The following is a 13,845-nucleotide window of genomic DNA, read 5'->3' as shown; positions in this document are numbered from 1 at the left end:
TGCTAAGCTAATTTAAACAAGATTAAGAGTAAAAATTGGGGAAATCATCATCCTTACCTTGCTTAGTGTCTACCAAGAGCAACCCTAGCCTTCCCCTTCAAAATTTCACCAATAGCTCACTCAATAAACACTCAAGGGTGCCTTTAATCGGTTTAGTTCCTTTGTTTCCTCACTTTGTGACTTGATTCAAGAAGAAATGGAGAAGCTTTTCTCTTGTTTTTGCTCTCTCTCTCTCACGGCTCTTCAGCAGAAATAATGAGGAAGAATGGTGCAATTTTGGGGATAAGAAGGTTGGACAATGTCTTGGTCAATGGCCTCTAATGGTGTGACACTTGTCACAACCCTTACCAAGTAAAATTTCCTTTTCTTTTCTTGTATTTTCAGCCTCTAATTTCGGTCAAGCTTAGCTGGAATTTAGGAGATATTTTGCTCAAATATCAATAAGCTTGTATGGTAAGAAAGTGGTGGTCAAGTGGTGCGTTCAACCGGTAGTACGCGGGACCCGCCGGTTCGCACCGTTTTTCTTAAAAACACACGTACTAGGGTTTTTACTTCCTATTCACAACCTTATCTCATTGCTCCTAATCACATATTATTTCTCACTTAAAAGTCACTTTTAATCACCAAATTTGATCCTTGCTCCATACCGAAATTTCATCCGGCGAAAAAAATCGCGAAAACCCTAATTTGCCCCAACCTTGGAAACGAAGAGTAAAACCCTACTTTCTAGGTTCATATGCACTTATTGTGGAACATTTGGGGTAGTAGGGCTTTAATAAATAATAATTTTCAAATAAAAGGCATTTTTGAAGAAAAGAAAAAAAATGTAAGAAATTTGCGGGTCCTTACAAATTTTATGAGTAAATATAGTTTTTAAATGATTTTTCTAGTATCGGTTAGTTTTTGAGAAATTAAGAACATATATCGGACGTGGGACCCGCTAGTGTGGAAATTCGAAAAAATTCGGCCAGTTCGGTTAAGTTTTGGATACTGGGTTTAGTTTACCGGGTGTTATGAGATATTTAGAGGTTGCCAAGTGGATTGGTGTAAGAGAGACAAAAAGTTAGGCAAGCAATTAATGAAAGAGGACATGTGTCACTTGAGGATTTATTCTTACCTTTTTGACCTTTTGACCACTATTCATGCCTTTACCATTTAAACCAAAATTGACCCAAAATTCTTCTTATTTTGAAGCTCTTGGCCGAAGTTCTTGCTAGGAACAAAGGAAAGAAAACTCTCTCAATTTTCAAGCTCCAATCTTGCCCAATCTTTCAGTTCAACCGTTTAATCTTCAAATTTTTCCATAGAACTTCTTAGTTTGGTGATATTGAGGTTGGTTGTGGAGTTGTTTGGAAGAAATTGGTGCTAAGTTGCTTACTTTCTTGAGCTTGCAAGGTGAGTAACTAGGGAATTCTTTCTTTGATCTTGCTAATGTCAAATTAATGGTTTATGTTGGTTATAGATGTGATTTTATGGAAGAATTGGCACATGAATGCATGAATTTCCAGATTAGGGTTCCATTTTTCCCCTTTCTGCCCGTTTCCGTTCGACCAGGTTAGAAGCTGAATTGGCCTTAGAACAAAACATGAAGGTTGTAGACAATGATGTTTTCTAGTTGCCTGTAAAGTTTCAGCCCAATCTGAGCTCGGGAACCTGAGATAAGACGGAAATACCCAGATTGGTCTAGTAGGAGTTCAGCGAACAGGGTTGTCTTTTCACCCAATCTGACCGGACTTTTCACCATGATCCTTACCGAATTAGATTTTGGCCAAAACATGAAAGTTGTATGCAATAGTTTCCTGTAAAAGTTTAGCTTGATCCGACCACTGTAGCATGTTAAATGACCGAAATACCCTTGACTATTCATGAAACCTGTTTCGCGCCCAGAATTCTGGTTTTGGTGTAGTTTTCCATTTTTGATCATGAAAATGCATGATTTGGCCTTGGAGGTCTTATAAGAAATGTAGGGTTGTGTTTTAGCTTCAAAACACCATAAGATATACTTCAATCGGACTTCGGTAGCCTGAGTTATTGCTGTTTAACAATTGTGCGGTTAGCCAACCTGTTTGTGAGTTTCTGGTTTCATATATGTCAATTTTGACCTAGTTGCACTACAAACTGGACTGAGTGGCCTTCTTCAACATTGTAGCCCTATCTGTTAGCTTCGAAACGGTGTATCTTGCACCTTCATGCGATAATCGTACCGCCAATGGTGCCAAAGCCGCAAACTGGTGTCAAAAACTATTTTTATCCGGAAATGTTTTTTTAGCTTGATTTTTGTATTTATTTTTGTACTTATATGACTTTAAGCCTAGTGAACGGTTTTTGGACATGAGATTATTCTATATGAGATGTTGGGACTATTTTGAGGAAAATAATGAAGCCATTAATGGCTGGAAAATAGGTAAACACAAGGGACATGCCATCCGTTTATCTTCTTGTAATGTGAGCAAGTTAAAGTGATTTTACGAATGTATTTTGTGACGAATTGGACGTATTTACTGAAAATGTTACCGGCTCTTTCAAAAGGTGGCCGAGGGCTAAATTTCTATTTGAACCTGTATATTTCCGCTTGGCAAATAAAATGATCATTTTACCATTCTAAAACCTAATACCTCTTTAGGTTGGTTTATGAACCCTAGTAATTCCCGTCCACGGATCCATATGCTCTATTGACACTTTAAAAGTCATTTTATACGTTTACTCGCGAGTAGTCGGGTAATCCTTGATTTCATCCAAATCATGCTAGATGGATTGTATTGTGTTCTTTGTTTACTTTTAGGTTTCATTGGTGATTGAGAAGTGGACGTTATTTAGCGTGTATAGGTGAGTGTTCCCTGTTTGATATGTTTCATGATTATATGGCTGGTATGAATGATTGATAACATGTTATATGCTTTCAATGATTGTTAAAACGAGTTTTCTAGGCAAGTGTGTACTTTATCGCACTCGGCCTAAACGATTGTGAAATTTTCAATGATTGAATGATTGAAATGTTATTTGTGCATGAATGTAAGCCTTTTGGCTAAACTGGCCATTGCCCCTTGTTACCAGTCATCTCGAGCCAGAAGCGGACTCAGTCGGGCGATTAGGGACCTGGGTGAACGTTTTGGTATACTCGAGTATTACCTTGTAGGTTGGTGGAGGTTGGTGGAGCCTGGTGAATGAATGAATGAACGAATGAATGAATGAGGGTTTTACTTATATACAAATGCATTTTCAAATGATTGAAGGTATAAGGGAACGAAAGGAGAATGAATGAACGAATGGCTCCTTGTGAGCACGTATCCTTTTAATAAAGGTGTTTATCACTTTCTTTTGTATTTGAATTATTGGTAACATGTAATGAATGCATTGAACTTCTTGTTGCCTATGTGTTCGGAACCTCACTGAGTTTATAGCTCACCCCTTTAGTTTGTTTTCCTTAATAGGGGAAGGCGAGCAAGGACGAGAGCCGGTATAGACTAGCTGGGTCTAGCCCTTGGTTTTCTTTTGTCATGGTTCTCGCCCTAGTGCTTGGCACGGGCTGGTTGTATAGTGATTTGAGAACCTCTGTATATTTGACGGTTGTACTTCTTCTTGAGATATTATTGTATATATGTTTTGTTTTAAGTTGGATCGTGGTTAGATGTTCTTATGGTTGCTTGAAGTGATCGACTGAGTCCCGGCGAGAGCTGGGCCGGCAGTCCGCCGAACCCTTTGGTTCGCCTTAGGGGAAAGTGGGGCTGTCACAACCAACCTAGAAAACATAAAGTAGTGTGGTCCACTCAAGTGTAGATCTGTTGACCTCAGATATGCGAATAGTCCCGGTAGCAATAACTATTGTTGAGTGCCTGCTGCCAAATAAAAGGCCATAAACAAAACATCAACATAGACAGTAATGCAAAATTAGCCCAAAAAAAGCACAAGGATCAACCTATAAAACAAACAAGATAATATCAGACCCTTCAAGTCCTATTATACTAAAAGTAATCAATTCCCTGCCAAACCAGTGCACCTACAGGTATACACCTATCCATAACAGTGTACTCATAGGTAAATACCTTATGCTTAGGTGAACAAACTCGACAAAAGACCACTTTAACATATCAATGGAAATTAGGCAACAAATATCTTTTTAAACAAAAAACTACAAATGGCTTAGTTTAGTGCATCAAAGTAGATATACAATGCGATTCTAATTTGAACATCAAATAGAAAACTCTAGACACCTAACAATAGTGCTACTCATGTCCTAATGCATCTATCTTTATTGAAGTCATAAAGTGAATTACCTACATTAATATTCTCATATCAATGTAACAAACCAACCCTTAGTAGTGTACTTTATTGCCTTGAATAAGTGGCGAATCTGAGATTCTTCTCAAGTCTCAAGCCCTAGCTAGTGTTTCACAAGAGCATTATATGCAGAAGGAATAAAAATGGAAACTAAGAGGGAAGAAAAATAAGGAATAAGGGAAAAAGTACACTAACGAGTATCAGAGACCATCAAGAACATAAAAGTAGAGGCCATAGAGTTACCGACAGTAACATATGGTGGAATTTTGGTCACCCGTAGGGTTTGAAATGAGCTCAGTTATGTTAAAAATTGTCTTTTAGATAATGTTTAAGAAAAACATAATTCAAACCGCTCAAAAATTAGGCAAAAAAGTAGAGTAAAGAAGGCAGAGTCATGAAGTTACCTTGCTTATGTCAACTGTAGTGGTGGTGGTGGTGAAGGTTTTAACACCAGTACTATATGAACCTTCTGCAGAAAACCAAGAGAAAAGAAAGAGCAGAGGAATCACGATTACGATTAAAATGCACCAGTAAAAGAAGCTCGGTGAGACCGAAAAATAAGACGAAGAAGATGTAACCAAGCTCGCAATCAAGCTGGCCAGAGAAGGCGGTGAGAGGAAGGAACTCAAAAAGGGGAACAGGTTCAACGGCACAACCAATTTGAGAAAATGGAAATGAGAAAGCAGGTGAGAAAACCCTAGGGAAAAAAGGCACTACCAACCCGTCTTGGAATTCGGACGACATCGAAAGACACAGCCATGATGAATCACGCCAATTACCATTTTTGAGAAAGCTCTGCTGTCAGCTCCGAACAATGCAGCTGTGAGAGCCGGGAAAGGAAATGAACTGGTACGGCCATTAATTCCAAAGCAAAAAATCCATGGGCGACCCAATTATCCAAACCAATCCAATAGAGCATCTGGAAGCACAAACTTACACACCTCACGTGCGCAGCACATGACAATGATGAAACTTGTTGGTGCATTGTATGTTATGTTGATAAGAGTTATAAAGACAAGTTAAATTTCAGGGTCTCACAACTTTTGGTACCCATGGTCTTCTGGGTCGTTGTTGGTTAGGTAAGTTTCTCACATTCAAACTACTTTTATTCTATTTCTGACATTTTTGTTCACATAGTAATCACAGACAACACTAGCATCTTTACAATAAGATTTGAAAAAACATAGGCCATTTTTTCTATAAGTAACAAAGTTACTAATAATTTGAAGAACATCAAACCTTTTCTTTTGTGAAAATTTTTTATTCTTAACTTTCAACAAAAGATTCAAATTATCCATTCTATTTTTCAAATCTTTTTATTCAACCTTTAGGTTTTTATAGAATTTCAATTTTTGTTCCAAAACAGATATGATTCTTTTAAATTCATTGTCTTGCTGCCTAAATTTCTTATTTTTTTTGAAGCAAACTTGCATTTTCTCAATACAATTCTTATTGTCAATTCTTTATTTTTGATGAAAGAAAGATCCTTTCAAACTTTCATGCATCCTAAGCATAATAGATTCTACATTATCGGTGTCATTATCATCACATGAATTGTAGTTAGAAGTTACCTGTTCATCTCCTAGTGCTATGAAAGCCATTTGAGTAGTTTCAAATTCTTCATCAATTTCACCATCAGAGCTGCACTCATTCCAGGTAAGCTAATAGTTGGTGAAATGTTGTTTCATTTCTCCTTTGTATTCCTTCTTTCTCTTGGTGGGATATTCATTATCATAGTGTCCAACCTGTCCACATTCAAAACATTTGTCATTCTACTTTCTTATATGTTCCTGTTTTCCTTTACCTTTGAAGGAGATTAAGGTAGCTGCATTGCTATATGGAGTAACTCCTCTTCTGAATTTTTTCTTATTTGAGATCAACCTCTTAAGACTTTTTATGATGAGTGCCATGTCTTCATCATCTATTTCTTCTTCAGCAGCAATTCATACAACATCATCATCTTTCTAAGCAGTCTTAAGAGCAATGGCTCTTTTGGTTCTACTTTCCTCTTCATCCTGTATGTTAGACTTAAAGTTCATATGAAGTGAGAGAGTTTAACAGTGATTCTATAGGTACATAATTTAAATTCTTAGCCTCCTCAATTAAAGTGGCTTTGGTCTTCCAATCCTTTGATAGTGCATTGAAGAATTTTCTACTCTTCTCTTCCAAGTGAATATTCCTTGCCTTGTGCCTCCAGGTCTTTGATGATATCATTGAACATGCAATACATTTTATCTATGGTTTCATGTGATTTTATTTTAAATGACTCGTACTTGGTTACTAGAAAGGACTTTTTTTCTCTCTAACATCATCACTGCTCCCATGGATTTCTCTAAGTTTACCCAAGATTTCCTTAGCAGGTTTGCAACCTTTTACTCGTCTTCATTCATTTGCATCAAGTGCACTACAGAGTATATTCATTACCTTTGCATTAGTGTAAGATGAGCTTTGTCTTCTACATTTAGCTCATTTCTAGTTTTGGTCTTGCTCTGTTAAGATCAGCATCCAGGATTGTTGCTTCATAAGGTCCTTCAGTCACAATGTACCAAAGCTCTATATCCATGGATTGAATAAAGATCTCCATTCTTTCTTTCTAGTTGATGAAATTTACACCATTGAACATAGGTGGTCATGTCACTTATTGCCCCTCCATGAACAAAGCATTGCTGGCTACCATTTCTTTTCTCACAATTGTTAAGCTTGATTTGTTGAGACAAAGCTCTAATACCAAATATGTCAAGCCCGGTAGCAACCTAAGAGACAGGTGAATTAGATTGCATTTTAAAAATCAAAGAGTGAGATTATCACTTCCTTTTTTGATAAACTTCTGCAATGTGAATAGATTAGTTGGAAATTTAAACAATTAAATATAAATGAATGAATTTTAAGACAAATAAAGGAAAGTAAGTAAAATCGATCAGCAATACTTCACAAGCTCGAAGAATCTCTTGAAGTTGTATAAACACTTTAGATCCTTTGAAGTAGAAGAGGTAGTAACACTTTGTTTATGGACTCGGATCACTTGTGTTCAATCACGATATACAACTTGATGAACACTAAGTTTTATAGATCTATCAAACCTATCCAAGTTACAAAAATACTCACTCAATCTCACTAAGAAGATCTTTTTCAACTTCTTGGCACAAATGCCTTATCAAAACTAAAATACAACTCTTTGGATTTAGTACAAAACTTGCTAATCTTTTTTATTAACGTTTATTCTTTGATTTGAATCATAGAAATAATATATACAAGTGCAATGCAAATTACAGCTAATATGATACTTTAGAATGAATGACAGCTTAAACTAGCTGTTAGGACATTCGAACGGATATCGATTGTCATATTTAGCATCTGATCCCGTAATGTGAGTATCCCTTGAAGAACTTTTTCATGAGACTATTTAGGACAATCAACACAACTTTTCATGTATCCTATCTTGCTTCCATGTAGTTATAATTCGAACCCTTTGCGACACTTTTAGAATGGATAATCATTTGAGCATCCTAATTGTCTTCCAAAAAGTAGGAGAATCTTGCATCAAAAGAAGGTAAATCGGACGATCAAAATTTTAGTCATGTGTCTGATTCATTGTCCGAGTAGTGTAAAATGATGCTATTTACAAAACATTGCCTTAAAGATCGGACAGTCCTGGCAGACTTAGTGAATTCCATTGTATGTCTGATCAGCTTGATGACTTGTATTCTTCTTGTAGACACTAAATTTTTGATTTTTTAACATTATTTGTTTCAATTTTAGGGTTTTATTTTATTTTATTTTATTTTGTTCTATTTTATTTTATTATTTATTTTTGTCTTTGTGACGGCCCCACCTCTCCCTAGGGCGTGCCCCAGGGTTCGGCGGGTCGCCTGCCCAGCTCTCGCCGGGACTCAGTCGTTCACTACAGTCCTCAATTAAAATCGGAATAAATCACAAGAATAAATAAGGCAGCGATCCAAACTTAAAGTGAAACTTATATACATTGCCATCCCAAAAGGGAGTATAAAGATCGAATATACAAAGGTTCTCAATCCTTCATACGTCCAACCCGTGCTAAGCACTAGGGCGAGAAACATTACAAAAAAAAAAAAACAAAAGAACTGGACTAGGCTAGTCTATGCTATCATTCTGCTCGCCGTCCCCTGTTAAGGAAAACAAAACTAAAGGGATGAGCTAAAAGCTCAGTGAGGTTCCGAACACATAGTCAGATAGTCAATTCAATACATTAAACATGGAGTATCAATAATTCAAGAAATTTTTACAAAGGAAAGCGATAGTAACACATTCATTAAAAGGATACGGGCTCACATGGAGCTATTCGTTCATTCGTTCGTTCCCCTGACATTTCCCCTTATTCCTTCAATTATTTGAAAATTTCCTTTTTGAGAAGTAAAATCCTCGTGCCTTCGTTCATTTATTCATCCTCTTTCGGTCGTTGACCGGACTCCACCCATCCGGACGTTGGCCGGACTCCACCCATCCGGACGTGGCCGGACGACAAGGTAATACTCGAGTATACCAAATTCACCCAGGGTCACCATATCGCCCGACCGAGTCCGCTTCTGGCTCGAGTCGATCGGTAACGAAGGGCAGGGCCCAATTCAGCCAAAAGGCTTACATCATGCGCAACTAATGTTTCAATCGTTAAATCATTGAAAATTTCACATGTCATTTAGGTCGAGCGCGATAAAGTACACGCTTGCCTAGAAAATTCGTTTTGGAAATTCTTGAAAACACTTAACACATCATCAAACAACAACAACAAGTCATGAAGTCATGGAGAATATAACAAACAAGAAACACTCACCTATGTACGCAAAACAACGGGTAAAATATCCTTCCGGATATTATCCTCAGTCACCGAGAAAACCTAAATTAAACGAGAAAGAATATTACAGATCATCTAGCATAACAATTAGGTGCAATCAAAGAAACTCGACAATTATTGAGTAGATTGTACAAAAAGACTTTAAAGTGAAACGAGGACATTTGGACCCGTGGATAAAAATAACTAGGGTTTCATAGACCAAACGTAAGTATACCAGTTCAAATAGAAACTTAGTCCTCGAGCGAAAATTTGGGCAGCATGCCCTTTGTATTTTCCTATTTTCCAGCCATTTATGGCTTCATTATTTTTCTCAAACAACACAAATGCATTTCAATAGCCGTTCCATAGGCTCAAGACAATACAAGGATAAAAATCCAAGTTAATAACAAGTGCGGAACAGATTTGATAGGGTTTTCCGGAAAGGACACATCTGAGGCTACGCTTATCGGATTGGTGTGCAATATACCGTTTCGAAGCTAAGACGAAGGCCTACAACTTTCATGAAGATCACTTAGTCAAATTTCCAGTGTAACCCAGTCAAATTCCCAATTGACAGAACTGAATTCCAACTAATCAGCTAATTAACCGTACTAGCTTGAAATGGTCATATCTCAGGCTACCAAAGTCCGTTTAAGGTGTTCTTGGTGGCGTTGAAAAGCTAAGACAGAGTACTAAAACTTTTATGTTTTGGTAATCTGCTAAATCAGCATGGATTATAGTGAATAAACATGATAAACTGGATGAACTGACTAAAACGGAACACTGGAAACATCCTAAAACAGTGAGGGTAGTTTGGTCTTTTCACACGCTACGTTGCTCCGATTGAGCTGAAAGTTTGTAAGAACCTATAAAATAACATTCTCTACAACTTTTATGTTTTATACTAAGCCTAGTTCGTCCTCTAACATGGTGCAATAAAACCGGACAGAATAGAGCTAAAATTTTCCAGAAACCTGGAATTTTGGGATTCAATGTAACCTTTCTTGATTTCTTGCTCCAATCATCACCACAACCACTTATATAAGCTTAAATACAACATATATCATCCATATAGCAAGGATAGGCAGCAAATACCTCAAACCCTAACTCACATAAATCACCTTTAAGTCATCATAACAACTTGTATCACCACTAATCCAACCAAAACAAGTATTATATAACAACTTAAACCAGAATAAAAGAACCAAAGCCATGGTTTAGCCTTGTACCTCAACAAATGAAGCTTGTAAGAGTGATACTTCACCTCCTCTTGGAATTCTTGGTTCCCCTAGCTTCTCAAGCTCACAACTCACTCTTTAATAGGTTTAGAATTTTGGTTCCTCATTTGGATGGTGCAAATCAAGATGGATTGAAGTTGTTTCTCTTGCTCTCACTCTCTCTCTCTCAAGCTCAGCCAGACCAGAAAAAATGAAGAAGAAAGATGGCTGAAATGAAGGATAAAAAGGCAAGAAAAAAAATTAATCAAGGAGCCATGAGGTGGTGACACTTGGCACCACCAAAGCCATGCAAATGTTTCTCTCTCTCCCTTGCATTTTTGGCCACAAATTTCGGTCAAAGGCAGCTGGAAATTAGGGGATATTTTGCTCAAATATCAATGAGCTCATGTGGTAAGAAAGTAGGGGTCCAGTGGTGCGTTCAATCGGTAGTGCGCGGTACCCGTCGGTTCGCACCGTTTTCCTCAAATCACACGTACTAGAGTTTTTTCTTCCCAATCACTAACTTTTTATCATTACTCCTAATCACATATTATTTCTCACCTAAAAGTCACTTTTAATCACCAAAATTGATCCTTACTCCGTACCGAAAAATCATCTGGCGGAAAAATCACGAAAACCCTAATTCGCTCCCACTTGAAAACGAAAAGTGAAAACCTTTACTTTCATGTTCATTTGCACTTATTGTGGTGTGATTGGGTGGTAGGGCTTTAATAAATGAATAATTTCTAAATAAAAAGGCATTTTTGAGAAAAATATAAGAAATTTGCGAGTTCTCACACTCTTCATACTAAATTTCAGAAAAAAAGGTGAAAATAGCAAGTGGGAGGCATGCATTGGGACAAGTGTCCCTTTGGATACTAGACAACAAAGCACCTAGGGGTTAGGTGTTATAGACATTTGGAGGCCCAAGATTAAGGGAAAAAAGAAATGACAAAAAGAAAAAAGGAATGGCTGGCTGGGAGAACCTGAGAAAGAGAAAGAAAAACAGAAACAGAAGAGAAAGAAAATGGCCACGGGCGGAGAAACAGCTGCTAGGTTTTGGAGAGAAGAAATGGGGGAGAGCAAGAGGAAATCTGGCCGACGGCTAGGTTCTGACGGCGGAGAGCAAAAGAGAGGAGAGCTGAGAAAAGAAAACAGAAAAGGGCGAGAGAGAAAGCTAAGAGGAGTGTGACGGCTAGAGAGAGGGGGGTCTAGGTTTTTTGGACAAGGTAGAAAGAGCGGAGAGAAGAGGCAAAGGGGGGAGAGGAAAAAAAAAAAGAAGAGAGAAAAACAAGACTCCAATGGCGGTTAGGGTTGAGGGAACTGATGGAAAAAACTGAGATCAAGCAGAAAAAACAGAGGGAAGACATCGGTAGGAGGAACGAAGGAGAAGACTAAGAGCTTTGTGAAGCTAGAAAAAGCAAAAACTTTCGAGAGGGGAGGCTTCGGCCAAAAGAACAAAGCAGAAAAAAAACAGAGGAAAAGGCTGCGGCTGCAAACGGAAACAGAGGAAGAAAGCTTCGGCAAAGTGAAGGATGAATTCGAAAAGCTGGAACCGTCGTCGTAGGAAGCCGCCACCACCTCACCGTCAATCCTCCACCGCCTTCAGCAGATCTTCACCGAGGAAATGCGGTAAGCCAGCCTTCTACGTTCAATTTTTTTCCTTTAAGACTTTCAAAGCAGAGAGCTATTGTTGCAATTTTCCTGTTAATTGGTCTTAATTTCTGAATACACATGATGCATACATTGATTGGGCTGACTTTCTTTGTTTTTGAACAATTTTGGGGCCGATTAACTTCAATTGGGCAAAGAATTGGTGAAATTTTTTAATGCCCCTGACCTGTTCGATGAAATGCCCAACTGAGATTTTTAATTGAAAGATAACTTGTCTGCATTTCCGTGTGAAGAAACCGGCTAAGTCGGCCAATTCCTTTCCTCACGTTTGAGAATTTTCGATGCATTGCTGTCTTACATTTTTGTTGTTCCTTTTGTTTCCCATCGTATGAATCCGAATTAATGTTAGGAGATGGAGTTTTTCTTTTTTTTGTTTGGGGAAATTTTGTTGTCTGTTGGAAATGATTGCAACTGAAACTAAATCTCTGGTATTGCTGATTGAAAAGAACGGAAATGTTAATCGATGTTAACTCGGTGAAGAAGATGATGACTTCTCCAAAATTACAATTTCAGACCCTTTATTTTCTCCTTCTTGGTAATCTAACCCCAAAGTTTTAGAACTTCATAATTTGACCTCAAAGCTTTTATCAATCCTTCAGATAAGTCCTCATATGAATTGTATTTTGAACCCCAAATTTGGAAAAGTTGAATTTATTTCATCCTTTTTAGATGTGAATCATCTTTTAATCTTTTTTAACTAGTCTTTTGTGTAGATTAATTCTTGTTTTTAGGTCATAATTGTGGCTTAATAATTTTTGTTGATTTTATCATGTTGGGTTCTTGTGAAAAAGGTGATTTGGGTTGAGAGGTTATTTTACTTGGGTTTAAGGGAGTGTGTTTGAGTTTATTATTTTTAGGTTTTAGTTTGGGCTAGAGGGAAGAAGCCCACCGGTTTTGTTGGCTAATCTTGGGGTCATAAATGGTAGATGGGTCCATTCCTTTTGCTCTGAATTTCTGTTGGGCTGGGGAGAGTCTTAGGCCCAAACAAATAAGAAAATGGACCAATGGCCTGATCCATTAAGAAATTAGAGAATGAATTTGCAGATCAGTCCCTGTACTTGTCTTTAATTTCACTATGGCCCTACAAACTTTTAATGCTTTCAATCGGGTCCCTAATTTAATTGCAAATAGGTCCCTAAATATTATTTTTCTTTAATTTTGACCCCAGATCTTTGTGATAATGATGATTTGATCCCTAAAACTTTATTAATTTTTGTAATTGAGTCCTTGCTTGATTTAATTTCTTGAATGTAGATTGTTTACATAACCTAATTGATTCAATTTCATGTTTATTTTCATCTTTTACGATTATTTGTTAATTAAAGTGATGCCTTGACCCCTTTCTTTGTTTTTGGAGGGTAAATAAGTAATTTCACTCCATTAGTGCTCCAATTCAAGAGAGGTACACCCTATCTCTTATTTCTTACTTTATTTGACTCTACATGCCCTATGTGACTTTACATGTTTGATTGTATGCCTCTTGAATATTTTTTATTTATTTCATTTATTTATTTGTTTGCTTTATTGGCTTCAGTTTGGTATATTTATTTTAGTTCAATTTTGATCATTTGAAAGGCAATTTAATGCCAAAGTTGTAATAGCTAGGTTATTATTTTATTTATTTATTCTTTTCCCCCTTAGATTGTAATAAGGTTCCCCAAGTGTAATAGATAGGGCTTATATGCTATGTGCTTGTGTGTGTCTACGTGTTATCCGCTTTCCTAGGCCTTTGCATCTAGATAAGCATGCTTATGTGCTATGTGCTATGTGAAACTATGTGTTTTGTTTGTCTATTTGCTTTTAATATTATATCTGATTATGTGGATAGAATGCACGTTACCGTGGCTAGTCCAATGCTAGTCATGGTCT

This window comes from Coffea arabica, chromosome 4c, assembly GCF_036785885.1.
Source record: "Coffea arabica cultivar ET-39 chromosome 4c, Coffea Arabica ET-39 HiFi, whole genome shotgun sequence".
NCBI lineage: Eukaryota > Viridiplantae > Streptophyta > Magnoliopsida > Gentianales > Rubiaceae > Coffea > Coffea arabica.
This window is presented reverse-complemented; position numbering follows the sequence as displayed.